Source organism: Lagopus leucura, unplaced genomic scaffold (assembly GCF_019238085.1).
Source record: "Lagopus leucura isolate 7727_CA_CO unplaced genomic scaffold, USGS_WTPT01 Super-Scaffold_73, whole genome shotgun sequence".
NCBI classification, from domain to species: Eukaryota; Metazoa; Chordata; class Aves; order Galliformes; family Phasianidae; genus Lagopus; species Lagopus leucura.
The window spans coordinates 79,651,225-79,666,011 of NW_024962252.1; the positions used below are offsets into that span (position 1 = coordinate 79,651,225).

The following is a 14,787-nucleotide window of genomic DNA, read 5'->3' on the forward strand; positions in this document are numbered from 1 at the left end:
CAGGAAGTTGTAGAGTGCAATGAGGTCTCCCCTGAGCCTCCTCTTCTCCAGGCAAATAGTAGGACCCGAGGAAATGGCAAGAAGTTATACCAGAGGAGGTTTAGGTTGGATATTAGGAGAAACTTTTTCTCTCAGAGGGTGGTCAGGCACTGGAATGGCCTGCCCAGAGAGGTGGTGGAGTCGCCATCCCTGGCAGTGTTCAATAGGCTCCTGGATGAGGAGCTACGAGAGATGGTTTAGTAGCTTGTGGCACTGATAGGAATGGGAGGGTGGTTGGACTGGTTGATCTTGCAGGTCGTTTCCAACCTTGTGATTCTGTGATACCCATATTACTACAACTTTTACAAGGGTCCTGGGGAAAAGCATTTTATGAAACAGAAATTTACTAAATGCAACAGATTGGCAAATCACAGTCTGGGAAAACTGCCTTTCATTATGTTAACCTTAATGGAGACTAACAGCAAATATAATTTATTTGCATATTTACACAAGATTTGAAAATATTCCTCTTTCAAGCAATACAGCACTATTTTGTCTAGAGGAAGACAGTATCTAAAAATAAGAAAGTCTCACGATATATTTTTGAGGGATTTTTGCAGTTGAAATCTGTCTTTTATAGTTGTTCTAATCTGAAGTTGTCCAATATTACACTAAATATGATAAAACCAAAGGGGAAAAAAAAACCTCCTTTGAAAGTTTTAAACAATCTGTAATATGCTAACACAGAGGAAGAATTAAAAGCAGACACTAGAAAGTGTCCCACATAGAGTTAAAAAGCAATGTTCACAGTGGTTGCTAATATACTATATGGACGAACACACCCTCCAAAATGCTATCTTGGGAGCTTCAAGGCTGAAATATGCCTTCTGAGAAGGACATGCAGAACTCCTACTCTAACTTCCCAGAAAGGACATAGTCTTAGAAATGCAGCATGCAAAAAAACCAGACATTTTAATAACTTCTCAAAAGATTCAGCATTTTTCTACTTGCAGTATTATCCATCAGCTGCAAAACCAAATGTATTAAGATAGTATGTGTAGGGAAATTAAAGAAACCTCAGACTTAGCTTGTATTTCATAAAACAACCTAAGAACAAATCACCTCACCTGCTCTTCAGAATAAACACCTTCTCGAACAACCTACCTCAAAACAAAGCCTGCCTGTATCCTCATGGCAACCTGGTACTATCCAAATGCAACACTACTATAGAACTTTTTTTGTTTGTTTGTTTAAATTGTGACTTCCTGTAGCTCATTTCACTTCTTCCCACAACAGTGATAAAATAGCATGATCTCATAACCAGTTTTTCAAATTGAGTTCCGTCCACCATAAATCCATTTGGCTTGTAGGGTCCCATTCACCATCCCTGTTTTGGCATGCACTGTAGGAACAGTTTCAGCAAAAACAAAGCCTGACAGTCTCACCTAACAGATCTACAAGTGCAACTCATACCAGTTCTCTAAACTCAGTTCAGAGTTTTTATAATATCTGCCACACTGACTATAAATAAAGCTTAAAAATCCTGTGTAAATGTAAAGCATTATTAAATAAAGCAAGTAAATAAAGAAAAATATAGGTAATAATGTGAAAAGGTTTATGTTTCAAGCAAAAAAATATCTATAATTGCTTTCTACAATAAATGACTATTGTTGGCTATATTTGTATTTCAAAGTTCAAGCACCAATATTCCTTAAAAGATCCAGGTGTGCCAATGTTTTTTTGGGGGGGGATTATGGGTGTTGGTTTTTTTTTTTTTTTTTTTCTCCATTGTTGGTTCTTCATTTGTTTATGTCAGTACATGCACTGCTTGTAATATTTTAGAGGTCCAAAGTTCTCATTTGACTATTTACTTCCTCTCCTTCTTAAAAGATATCAAAAAGCACAAAGTAATCCAGTATTATAACTATCTGAAAACTACTGACAATTAACAGTCCATCAGAAAGCAATTCAGACTTTTAAATACAGGCATCCAGGGCTGTTTTAGATTGACATATCCAAAACATCTCACAACATGCATGGTACAAAACACAGGACAACGAGTGCCAATTCGAAGTGGCAGCACAAAGCCGGAAATTATATCAAAGAGAGTTTAAAGTTGCTTTTTAGATACCTATGCTGAAGTAACATAATAGCTCCCTTAAAGAGAAACTTTAAGAAATAAAATTGTGTGTTTATTGTACTAATGCTACATAAGGCTAGACTGTGTTGATCCAAGAGCCTGCAGCTGAAATAAGATCTTAGATGCAACTTTTAAAATATTCCGAGCCCAAACATGAAAAAAAATAAGTTATGCAGAGTTTCATTTTTTATCTTACTCGTGAAAATCTGAGACGCTCCAAAAGCAGGACAAATATCAGCCAGACACTCTAGACACTGCATAGTTCCACCTCTTACTACAGCATAATTTATCACCATGATAATTTTACAAATCTCTTGTAATAATAATAAAAAAGTGAACACTGAACAGCAGAGTGAGAAAACTTAAACAATACACTTTATAGCAACACAAAGTATTCTGCAACTGAACCTTTAGATAGTTGCCTTCAAAGCAGGGTTTTTTTAATTTGTTTGTTCTCGCATGGATCAGCTCCTAATGTCTATTAGAAGAAAGTTGGTAAAGACATTTCAGAACTTTTAAAGCTTTCTTCATCTTTCTGTCTTGTGTTTGCAGTGCATCTGAAACTTAATTTACCATCCAAGGAGGAGTTATTCTCGTCGAGAAGAGTAAAATGGAAGGTACCTACAGGAAATCATGAAGTGGCACTAAAGTTGAGCATACCTTCAGTGCTAAGGAAGAGAGCTGAAGAAGGCTCAAAGTGAACAAACATTTTAATGGAAAATGATGACAATGACATACACAGGCCTCATCATTCCAAGAGAAAAATGAATTGTTTTCTCTCTGAAGCTGTTCAGCTGAAAAAAATTATATGTATGTATACATATATACTCTTAGGTATGACTACAAAGACCAATACAGTCAGATCTTGAAAACGACATAACCCCCTTCAGTTCTTGGGCAAAACTGAAGTACTGTTTTACAGTTCTTTATCTGGTCTACAAGAAACAATCACTTAAAAGAAAAATCTTTAAGAGCAAGAGTAGAGATATCTAGTGAACTTTTAAGGTTCTAGGACTATTTATTATACATGGGCTTCCTAATAGTCAACTGTAAATATTTACTTTGATCCTGTACACTAGAGTCATCTGGTGACACTCTCCCTGACAGTGGTACAGACGTGCCCTCCCCTCTTCCTATCTGACATTAACTAAGACTGAAGTGACTCAAATAATCAATGTTTTCTCTGTAGTCAATGTATAAACTCTGAAGAATCTCTAATCACAGAATCATAGGGTTTGGAAAGGACCTTTGAAGATCATCTAGTCCAAAGCTTGGGATCCTCATACATTTTTCATTTGCTCAACTTAAATATATTTGCTTTTCCACTGCTCTACTTAAATAAAATAAAATGTGAACAGTTTTTTTTTTCTTCTTCTATTTAACTTATGCAATACACCATTAGAAAACAGTGTTCTTGATAAACTTCAGAAGACACTTTTCCATGCCACCTAATCTCTGTAGGTGTCTTTGTTTATAATTAATGTGCTGACTCAAGCTTGACACGAAGAAGAACCGCTTGTTTTTACACTAAAATCAAACCAAATTGAGGGCAAGCCTCTAGAAACACAACAAACATTTAATATAAAATGGCTTAAAAATAATGACCTAAAATTCTGAAACATACCTAAGAAGGTTTAAATGCAAGTCAAAATGTTCCATGGTTAAAAATCTACTTGAAAATGTTACTTTCATCTAACCTATTACTCCTTCTAACCTAAGATAAAACATGTCCACCATACACTCCACTTGTCTACTGCAACAGAAAATAACGTGAGATTGAACACTGGAGGTTATCATCAGGAGCAAGTCTTTAGTTGTAAGAGGAAGAAGTTGTTCTTTTGCCAGAAAACCGTTGTTCGTTTCAGCTAGAGATTAACTGGACCACAGAACCATGGGAACACAAATAATTCAGGCTGGCAGGGCTTCAGGACATTTCCAGTGCAAACTTCTCCACAAAGTAGGCACAGACTGTGAGGTCAGCCAGGATACTCAGCAGAGACCACAAAGCCTCTTTGGCAACCTGCTCATGGTATAAAAGCTTTTCCTTGTATTGAATCTGAACCGCTCCTTTTTCAATTTAGTTACTGCAAAGAGCCCAACTTCATCTTCCCTATAACCTCCTTACACATACTAGCAAGGCACATCTCCAGGTGGAAGAAGCTCAATTTCCTTAGTCTCTCCTGCCATGGAAAGTGTTCCAGTCTCCTCTCCATCATTGTGGCAGCCTCCGCTGAAATTCCTCCAATAGATCACTAACTTCCCTGTGCCAGCAACCTAAAATTGGGTGCACTGGAGTGCCGAGTTATCACAGGGATAGCCATTTCTAGCCACTTCCCTCCAACTCCTGCTGTGTGCCTGGCAATACAGACTAGAGAACTGGTATGCCTCCTGTATTGCAAGTGCCTGGTTTCTGCCGTCTCTCCCAGGGCCTCTCCTGCAGAGCTGCTACCTCCAGCCCTTCCATCTCCATCCTGTATTGCAATCAGAGGCTCTTCCTTCCCATGAGCCAGACTTGGCATTAACAATCAGTTTAAGCAATTTAATAGTGTTATAACAGCTTCACCATGTTTAACACACTTCTTAAATTGTATTAGATCAGCATAAAATTCAGTTCAAAGAGTGCCATTCAGCTTGACAGCTTCTAAACTTCTGTGATTTCCTATACATCTTTTTCTCTGAGCATAGACTGTACTATATGCAAGGTGTAAGTAGAGCGAAATCTATATACATGCTAGGTATCACCACCATATTTTAAAACCTATAGATGAAAGGCTGAGAATGCTGAGCAGCAGCAAGTTTACTGCATATATCAGACGGCAGTGTGTAAGTCAAGCTTAGCTGGTTGCAGCAAAAGCATCAAGCATGCATTTGGCATTTGGACATTGCAATAGAAAGGAATTATAAATACAGATTTGAGAGAATAGAGAGTAGATCTGTTTGCTGTCAACATAAATACAAAAGGCAAACATTAAGACTACCTTTATGAACAAGACTATTCCTACCGTGAACGAAGTGCTCTCTTAAATGAGCAGTTGGCCAATTCACTCAGTCTGCATGAGGTTTTTTGCTGCATGCTGTGCTGTACTAACTTGGTTGTGATATTTAGTCCCCTAGTGCTGCAGTGAAGCAGCTTAATCAACTTTGGGAGCTAGAAGATGCATGGTTATACAGTCAGTTCGACTGAGAAAGCGTTTACCAAAGCTGAATTAAAAAGTAGAGCTGAATTAAATCAGCTCTACTTACACCACGCCTGTTAGTACAGTCCTCAGACTGTATGTGACATCTACTTGGTATTTGCTGCTACTGTCAGATAGGATTAGAAGTCTGAAGCACAACTTGTATGGACTGTGAGTCATTTTGATAGTATACTACTACCTCGTGTGAGCATCCTAGCAATTTAGCAGGTAGGAAAAAAAAGTAAAAAAAAAAAACTGGTTGGTTGTGCTTACAAGAAGCAGGTGTACTTTTCATTCCTGCTGGATAGCACAGATACATAAACTCACTGCCTGTATGGGGTTTTTCATTTTTCTTACACAATGAACCAAGTGATCCTCCCACACAACGATATCATCACTTTTCTAAAGGAGGTCAGAAATAATTGCATTCCACAACCATTAAGAACTAGGATGTCAGGATGCCACACCTACTCCCCAACAGAAAAAATATTTCTAAAACCAAGGACAAGGTTGTTTCAATATTTCTAAGTGGTATGCTATATAGTAACTACAGTAGCAATTCCCAGGATTACAGTCACACAACTTGTAACTAGTTCATGCTTATCTTAAGCCTGTAGCATAATGAAAACCATGGCAATTCTCATTAGTAGAAAACTCCCCATTCCAAAACTTGATGGAGATTTTTGAGAGCAGCGACCTTGTCGGTGAAATTCAGAGAAGGATTACCTTTACAAGTAGCATGAATCAGAAGTGATACATGAAGAAATATATAATGATAAGTTAAATGCTACATGAATAAACGTAGGAGTAAGCATGCTATGGTTTAACAGCACTATTCGGTGATGCAAAATAGTTTATGACAACACCTCAAAAAAGAAGGGTTTCAAAGAAGCATGAAAACAGTAATATACAGGCAGTGATGAAATAGAGCTGGCAATACTGTATCAAAAACCTAAAGGTAGACTTTTTAATTCCCTCCCCTCGACCTGGTTTCTGTTTTATTTATTCAAATAGTAACTGCTTCAAGAGAAGAAAATACGCTGTTACAGAAATCAAAAAGTGTTTTGTCATGAGTACACCTTTATAAACTGCAGCAACCTGTTGCAGCATGTGCAGGCAACAGTCCTGCACAGCGCGTTCCCTTTAGCGGTTCCTTAGAAAACAGCATACTCAAAATTGTGCCGTGGACAAAGCTACGAGTGTTATGGTTAATATTTCCAATGTCATCAGGCTCATTGGCTGAATCAGAGGCCACTTAGTAAATATTCTGAAGTGTAAATACATCTAGGCCTAGGCAGGAAGGCAAGTGAGAAGTTTTTGTTCTACCTTCACATCCAGGCTGGCAAACTACCACAGAGCAGAACTGCATGCAGGCAATTTGACACTGTTCAAGAAAAACAAAAATATGAATCTAGCATCTGGCTCAACCAGATCATCTTTTCAACCCAATCATTTCTTCAGAGAGGCACAAACATACAAATCTTTTGGTACCAAAGTAGTCATGGGACACGTAAGAAATCTTCACCTTCATGACTAATTATTAGATACTGAGTGGGAGAAATCTGTATCTTCCATTTCCATGAGACTGATCCTATTAGCAATTTTTCCCACCAGTTAGATCTTAACTTTTCTACACAAACCACCTGCTCACAAGACCATTTCAGATGGCCTTTCCTTTAGAAACAGCTAAAGTATGTCTGACTGAACCAGTTACCAAGTGGTATAATTGCCTCTCCTTAATAAAATGCAGAGTAAATATTTAAAAAACACGTATCACATAGAGTACTAGTAGCACCAAAAACCTTTAAGTGTTCCTTAAGAACCAACCCAGAGTCTGCATTTAAGATCTACACAAGTGTTTTCTTTTATCATGTTAGGATAATAAGCACAGAGTTTCAGAGATTTAAACTGTTTTTCTAACAGCTGATTTATATCCGCAGTAGCAGGTATAAACAGCTTTTCAAAATTTGTTGGCAAAGGAAAGGCACAGATTGTAGAAGCACTTTCCTCCCCCTGCTCAGGATGGCATATGATTCTGCTTATAAAACACAAATTATTTATCTTCTACACTGCCTCCTTCCAGAAGGGCTGAATTTTTGTTCGACTTTTCAGGGAGGAAAGAAAGAATAGCAAAAAGTAAATATAAAATAAAGGAAAGAAAAGGATTTGTATATCCAGTTCCTGAGCAAAGTTAATTAAGACATATTAAAGTTTCGTGTTGAGGAATTTAAAATTACAATAATATTACCCAAAGTAACGTCCACTCTATGCCAACACTGTAAGAAAACTTTTGTTTATAGATTTGATGAGATGAGCAGGAAGAGAAGTTCATTCACCTTAATAGCCTTAGTCTTGAAAATTAATTTTTTTCCATCTTCAGCCATGTTAGAGCTTTATCTTCTTGGGTTTGTTCTTCCCTTGATGAATGTACGGAGATTTTAAGATTCTAATTACTGAGAACTGTATATATGAACTGGGAAATGTATAAAGAAATAAGAAAATATATGACTAAAAAACCCCAAAAAACCAATAAAACTTTTAGTTGTGATGCCAGTTGTATGAGGAAATCAGTGCAGAAATAAACATCTATTGTATTAGCTAGTCAAATCTTCTATATACGTGGCATGTTTTTTTGTTTTTTTTATAAACTGAAATAAAAGGTCAAAAAATATGAAGTCTTTCTACTACTCATAGCATTTTGTTTTGTACACAACACACTCAAATACCATGTTTGCTATAGCACCAAGTAAAAATATCAAAAATAATCATTTCTACTCTTCATACATGTTGAATATTCAGTATTTTGATCCTTGACTTTGTTTCTTATTTAAAAAGAAAAAGAAGCCTGAAAACAGAAGAAGAGGGAAAAGTGCTGCGGAAATATATGAAGTTAGTCACTCCTTGAAGGCAAAAATGCAGAAGCTGTCCATTTGTCATCGCCCTTTTTCTTTATGATATTTGGCCCCTTGAAGCCTTACAAAGAACAATAGCATCAGTATTTTAATCTTGAAGGCAGCAACAAAGGACCTAGCCCAAAGGAACTGTCACACAGCACAGAGACACAGTGACCTGTAGGACCAGACCACAGATCACCAACCCTGCCAACACTGCATTTCTGCACTGATTTAAGTCAAAACAAGGGTGCACTTTTAATACAGGAAGCTGCAAAAAGTCACCATCTTCAGCATTGTACATTCTTCACAATCCCTAATGGAAACAAGAACTGAAATGAAAATTTAAGTCCATCACTTGGCACACCAAAATGGGAAGACAGCTAACTTAGTTTTTGATAGATGCTTAACCTGCTGTACGAGTAGAAAAACACATGTATTTACATAACCTCCGGATGTATGCATACATAGCACTTTATGTATCATAGCCCATCAACTATGCAATCTGTACCAAGACGATAAATCTGCAAACAAGTTTTGGATTCAGACAGCCTGCGACAGCCGAAATGAACTACTCAGCTCTCTGAAGTCTTTTAAGAATTTCATAACGTAAAACAGGCTTTTACTGGTAAAACTGCACTTTTCACCAGTCAAACTTGTTTTGCTCATGGGTGTGATACATTCCACGTTAGAATAAAACATCTCTCTGCCAGGATCCTCACAGAAGCACTTGTGTAGCACATATAAACAGGTTCGCACAACAAAGCTTCTCCTGCAAAGACAGAGCTACAAACAGTGAGGGGGAAAACAGAGTATCGATCAGACAGGCAAATCACGTCTCTAAACAGCACAGCTATTCCAGACACCCACTCTGCCACTCCATGCGGTCCAGGGCACATCAAACTCAGCATACAAGGTTGAGGATATGAGCTCATATCCTGTTATTCATGGAGGCTGCATTTAACCAAAAAACTGAAAAATAAATTAAAAAAAAAGTAAAGGCAAACCTCTACATATAATCACAATACATAATCACTCTACATACGAATCTCATCTGCTACCTCTACCTTTTCTGTAATACCTCACACCAAACAAATTCATCTGTCAGCTTGGGTAGGAAGCACCATGTCCTTTCTCACACAGTGCTCTGCCCAAGCTAATAAGCCCTGTCTCTATCATCCTGTGTGAATTTAAAGGCATGCATAAGTATTACCGAGGACAGCTATCACAGACTTCATTTCACTGCACAATGTAGGCATATGCAAGAATTACTGCTGGGAAGCCTTTAAACCGTCAGACCTCACCCATGATTCATACACCTAATTGCCACTGTCAGATGGGAAAAAAGTTATTCTATATTACTAGTGAGTTTACATCACTTGGATTTGTAAGTAATACACTACTGATTCAAATAGATGATCAGAGAACTCTTTGAAGATGTAAAATGCATCCCTAATTGGAGCTTTAAAGATACAGATAACCTAGCAACGTGGGATTTTTTAGACTAAAATTTATGCCTTGAGTGCTTTTTCTCACTGGGGAAAAGATGGGAACAGTGTAGATTTCCACGATCTTGAATGTTTCTAGGAGATGTGAAAGACTCATTACCTTTGGGAGACAAACAATTATGATCAATAATAACAATTTAAACTAACTATATTTTGTAGGTCATCAAGAAAACAGTGTAGGATCACACCCTGGCCTGCAACATTGACAAACATTAAGGTGGTAAAAAGAAGTTAATATCTGAGAGATGACAGTTCACAAATCAAAGAACAGTATGTATGGCGATACTGATGCACATATTTAAGCTTGACCAAATGGGAACAAATCCCAAAAAACACTGGGAAGTAGAGAATGCACAATGCTTAGACACAATGTTCTCTGTGAATGCTGCCTCTATTCCAACAACTCAAACATGAAGAATTTAATTTGTGGGTAGAGCTATAGAAGTGCCTCCTTCTTTTGTGACCAAGTGTGCCCATCCCTACAGAATAAATGTCTTTAGTAAACAAGTAATAAAAACACAAGCTGAATTTCACAGATTTGTTAAACTTCTGAAATTTAACAGCTTTTAATACAAATATGTGGAAGTTGGTAATTTGCAGCTTTCTACTCTCCACAGCCAACCACAGAATCATAGAATCACAAGGTTGGAAATGACCTGCAAGATCATTTAGTCCAACTGTCCTCCCATTACCACCGCTACCACAAGCACTAAGCCATATCTCACAGCTCCTCATCCAGACGCCTCTTGAACACCGCCAGGGGTGGCGACCCCACCACCTCCCCGTGCAGCCATTCCAGTGCCTGACCACTCTCTGAGAGAAAAAGTTCTTCCTTATGTCTAACCTAAACCTCCTCTGGTACAACTTTTGGCCACTTCCTTGGGTCCTGTTTGCTGCCTGGGATAAGAGGCCAAACCCTTCCTCATCACAGCCTCTCTTCAGGAAGTGTAGAGTGCATTGAGGTCTCCCCTGAGCCTCCTCTTCTCCAGACTAAACAATCCCAGCTCTCTCAGCCACTTCTCATAAGACTTGTGCTCCAGACCCCTCACCCATGATATGAGCTTTATGAGTTGCCCTTCTCTGGACACATTCCAGGGATTCAATGTCTTTTTGTAGTGAGGGGCCCAAAAAGATTCACAGAGTTAATCCAGATTTTGGTTTTAGTGTGTTTTTACATTCACAGAGATCAGTAGCAACGTCTTTAAGCCTTTTAAATTATGTATACTGAAAATAAGAGTTTGAAATTTAAAGTTAAAAGGGGAGAAAAAAAAAAAAAAAAAAAAAAAAGAACTTCTAGGTATGGCTGTCTGAAATTATAAATCTATTCTTAAGAGATTAACATTTAAAGCTAGCAGCTAGTTTGCTAGTTCAACCGCACAAAGAACACACAGTGGACATGCAATAATTTTAACACGCAATGTCCTACATACTCAACTGCAGATCCTACATACTCAAGTGAAAAAGTATACATACATGCTTGCAAGTCTACTGTCAGAGTTATGATCTCCTGCAACTACAGACTTGGTTGGTAACCCATTCACTCCATTAAGAGAGCATGAACATTCACAATCTAACAAAACATTCTGCACCAAAGCAACTGGCTGAACAGCCACAGAAATTAGTAATTCCACACTGTTCTTAGAGCTGACAGTAAGCTGGCTAATGAGACAATATTCAGTACAGTTAACTGCTAATTCCAAAACGTCATTCACAAAAAGAAGACCTGTCAGAAGCAAAGAGCTCCTCATTACTGTTTCTTTATTGTTTTTATCACTGAGGGGGAAAAAAAAAAAAAAAAAAAAAAAAAAAGTACACAGTTCCTGCACAAAAAATGGAAGGGAAAAAAAAACCACATTATTAGACAATCCAAAGCACCCTTGAAAAAGATAATTGGGAGCCTTGGGACAAGTTTCTCCTTGGTGACAAGGATGTGATTTTGGACAAGGCTTGCTCTATTTCTGTACTTCCTTCCCAGTAAATTAAACCTGAAGTAATTCTCTCCACTAAACAAAGGAAAACTTCACATTCTCTTGTCTCTACAGATCAAAAAGGTCATGTCTTCCTCTACAGTAACGTTCCCTCAAACTAATTTTTAGTGAAAGTGATAGTTATACAAAAATACCTTAGCATAAAAGCTATGCTGCCACCGATTTAAGAATTTGTTATTGGTGTCATTCTTAAGTGGTCCTCCTAAGGTGTGTCTTACCACATCACAGACTTGAGGATACCCAGAAGCAACATTACATACTTAACTTTGCTAGAGCTTATTTACAGTCAACTGAGGGAGATATGTAAACCAAGCACAAAATATAAAATTCCACTTTCAAGCAAGTGATCCGCCGGAGCTCATTCTCCCAGGCCTTCCTAGCCTACCACATTTGTTTTGTATCTGCTTGCCATTTTGTCTTCCAAGCAAAGGCCTGAGTCTTCTGATGGCTTGCTCAGACACACTATCAAAAACTTCTCCTCAAAGAAAAGAGGACAGAAATGCTAGGTCAAAAAAAAACAAATCATTTTCTTACTTCTTTGCTACTAGAGAAGGCGAAAGCATCTAATCTGCATACAAACAGTAGTTATACTTACAGAAGCCTTGAAACTATAAAGGCAGCATCTCACTGTACCAGTTACACAAGTCTGCACACCCACTCCTCAGGCATATCTAGCAGCCAACCCTCCTCCTCAAGAAATGTTCTGAGATTCTCTTATCCTTGATTCCCAACTTTGCCCTCCCAGTCTTTAACTCATTTTCCTCCTAACACTCAGAAAAAATGGTATACTTCATCATAAGGTAACACCAACAGATTTGTTTTCTTAACAGCGAGAGATAGGCCTTCTCACCTAGTATAATTAAAAATAAAAGCTGCACCCTAACAGAAAACGTAATGTAGATTACTAAATCTCATGGAAAAAGAACAGTTACACATTACTGCAAAAGTAACAAACCAACAGAACTCCTGAGTTCCGAATACCCTTTCTCCCCTCACATCACAACCATAAGTAAGATCCAAATGGATTTGTGTGGATCCACAAAGGTAGATAAAATGGATCATGTGCAATGCAAGAATTCAACGTTCATCTCTGGCATTCATTTAACAAAACATCCTTCTGACTAAACTTACACTGGAAAAAAAAATAAGTGTGCAAGCGAACTTGGAGGATCAGCCAATTTTATGTCTTCACATAAAACTTCAAAAGATATTTTATATTCTAATACATTAAATGATTTAAACTAAGTAACAAGAAAAGTCTCACATTGTAAAATTATTTTTCAGTGGGCATTTTGATTAAAGAAACATTTTATCCTTCTGATCATCAGCACTTTAGTTTTATGTACAAATAATACAATACAGGAAACAAACCAGAACAACAATAACAACAATCACAAAAAAATAAAATAAAAAAAATCATACAGCTTTCTGGCTGTTGGCATCCTATTGGACAGAAATAATCCAGAAATACTCGATTACTGAAATACTGGATTTTTGAAGTTTGAAGTTTTGAACTACACTGTACATGTCTCAGAGAAAAAAAAACCACCACAAATTGTTTTAGGCACTTTACTTAGGAGTCCTTTACTGAAACTCCAGGGTTTCTACAGACGTACAATTTTTCTTTTATGAACTGAATATATGAATTGCCTTATTCCCATTTTAGTTCCACTTACTCCTGATAAAAATACTGAAAAGCAAATTTTTAAGCCGTGTTTCCTGAAGAGGATTAAAGAATTCTCATGTGTTTCACCTAAAACTGAGTACTTAAGACTACCACTATGCAACAGCAACCATGTATTCAGAAACCTGATGACAAAAAAAAGTACAAATGTAGCTATATTTAATTTACTTTTATCAGTTTAAACCATGTAAGAAATGCTATCATGCGTACTATTTTACAGATAAAGAAAAGCACAGAGAGGATAAGTGATTTATCATCATGAGATGACAGTGTCAGATCAAGAACTGAGCAGAGACTTCAAACGTTTCACAGAACCCACCTGATCACTAGCCTCAGTGGTTCTTTGTTCCTAGAAATCTCTATGACATACACAAAATCCTGAAGGAGAAATATTATGTTGTATAGCAATGGAACAAGAAACCTGACTGTTTAAGAGAGAATGCAATAAAAAAGTCCTTTAAAAAGTGCAATGATAAGATGCACAGACAGTAAGTGATCTCAACAAAGGGCATATGGACTTAAAGAATGGAAAAAAAGGATAACAGTACCTCAATTAAAAAAAAAAAAAAAAAAAAAAAAAAAAAAAAAAAGGGAAATACAAAAGAAGGAAATACAGAAGTTAAGCCCTTCACTGTAACACAAAATCACAAAATTCATGCTGAGCATAGCCCAGCTATTAAAGCCTTTCCCTACAATGTTTATAACAATCCCACTTTATCCAAAGGATCAACTAAATCTCACAGATCAAACTACATTTGGCAATTTTTAACAACTTCCCACACCGGTAAGAAAACATTGCTATGCCACTCATTTATGTTCGCTTCTCCCATTTTAATGAGCTGTGTTTTTGTTCAATCTCTCCAAGTTGATTTCTTACACACTTTGGTCATCTGTTGCAATAGCTCTTGCCTGCCCTCTTCTCCCTACAAAGCCAGCCTTACTCTGTTGCGTGAGGAAGGAAAGACTCCCTTCCCTATGACCCCATGGCAGCAGTTACCAGCTGAGAGCTGCTGCGCACTGCACCTTGACAGAACTCAGCTTCTCTCCTTAGAAGGCTGTTGAGGATCAAGAAGTACATCTTGTCAACATTTTGTGTAGGCTTTCAAACTGGCCTTATCAGACCCTGTTTTACCAGTGTGTCAGCAGAAGTCAAAGGGGAAAATGTACTATCTTCAAGGGCTCATAAAACATTGAACACCATCCCCTAGATTCAAGTTCCTGCAGTTTGCTAATGAAATTACTTACAGATCAAGAACAGCATACACAATGCTGGTAGAGAAATAAAAATGCTATCTTAAGTTCCATCAGAAACACCAGATTTAAAAAGAAAGAAAGAAAAAAAAGAAAGAAAAAAAAGAAAGAAAAAAAAGAAAGAAAAAAAAGAAAGAAAAAAAAGAAAGAAAAAAAAGAAAGAAAAAAAA

The 14,787-nt window shown here is 37.3% G+C and overlaps 1 protein-coding gene across 1 annotated transcript in view; it reads right to left on the reverse strand.

Annotated features, from left to right (window-relative positions):
• Nucleotides 1-14,787, reverse strand: part of MTA3 (metastasis associated 1 family member 3) — a 122,249-nt gene that overhangs the window by 101,391 nt on the left and 6,071 nt on the right. The window lies entirely within an intron of this gene.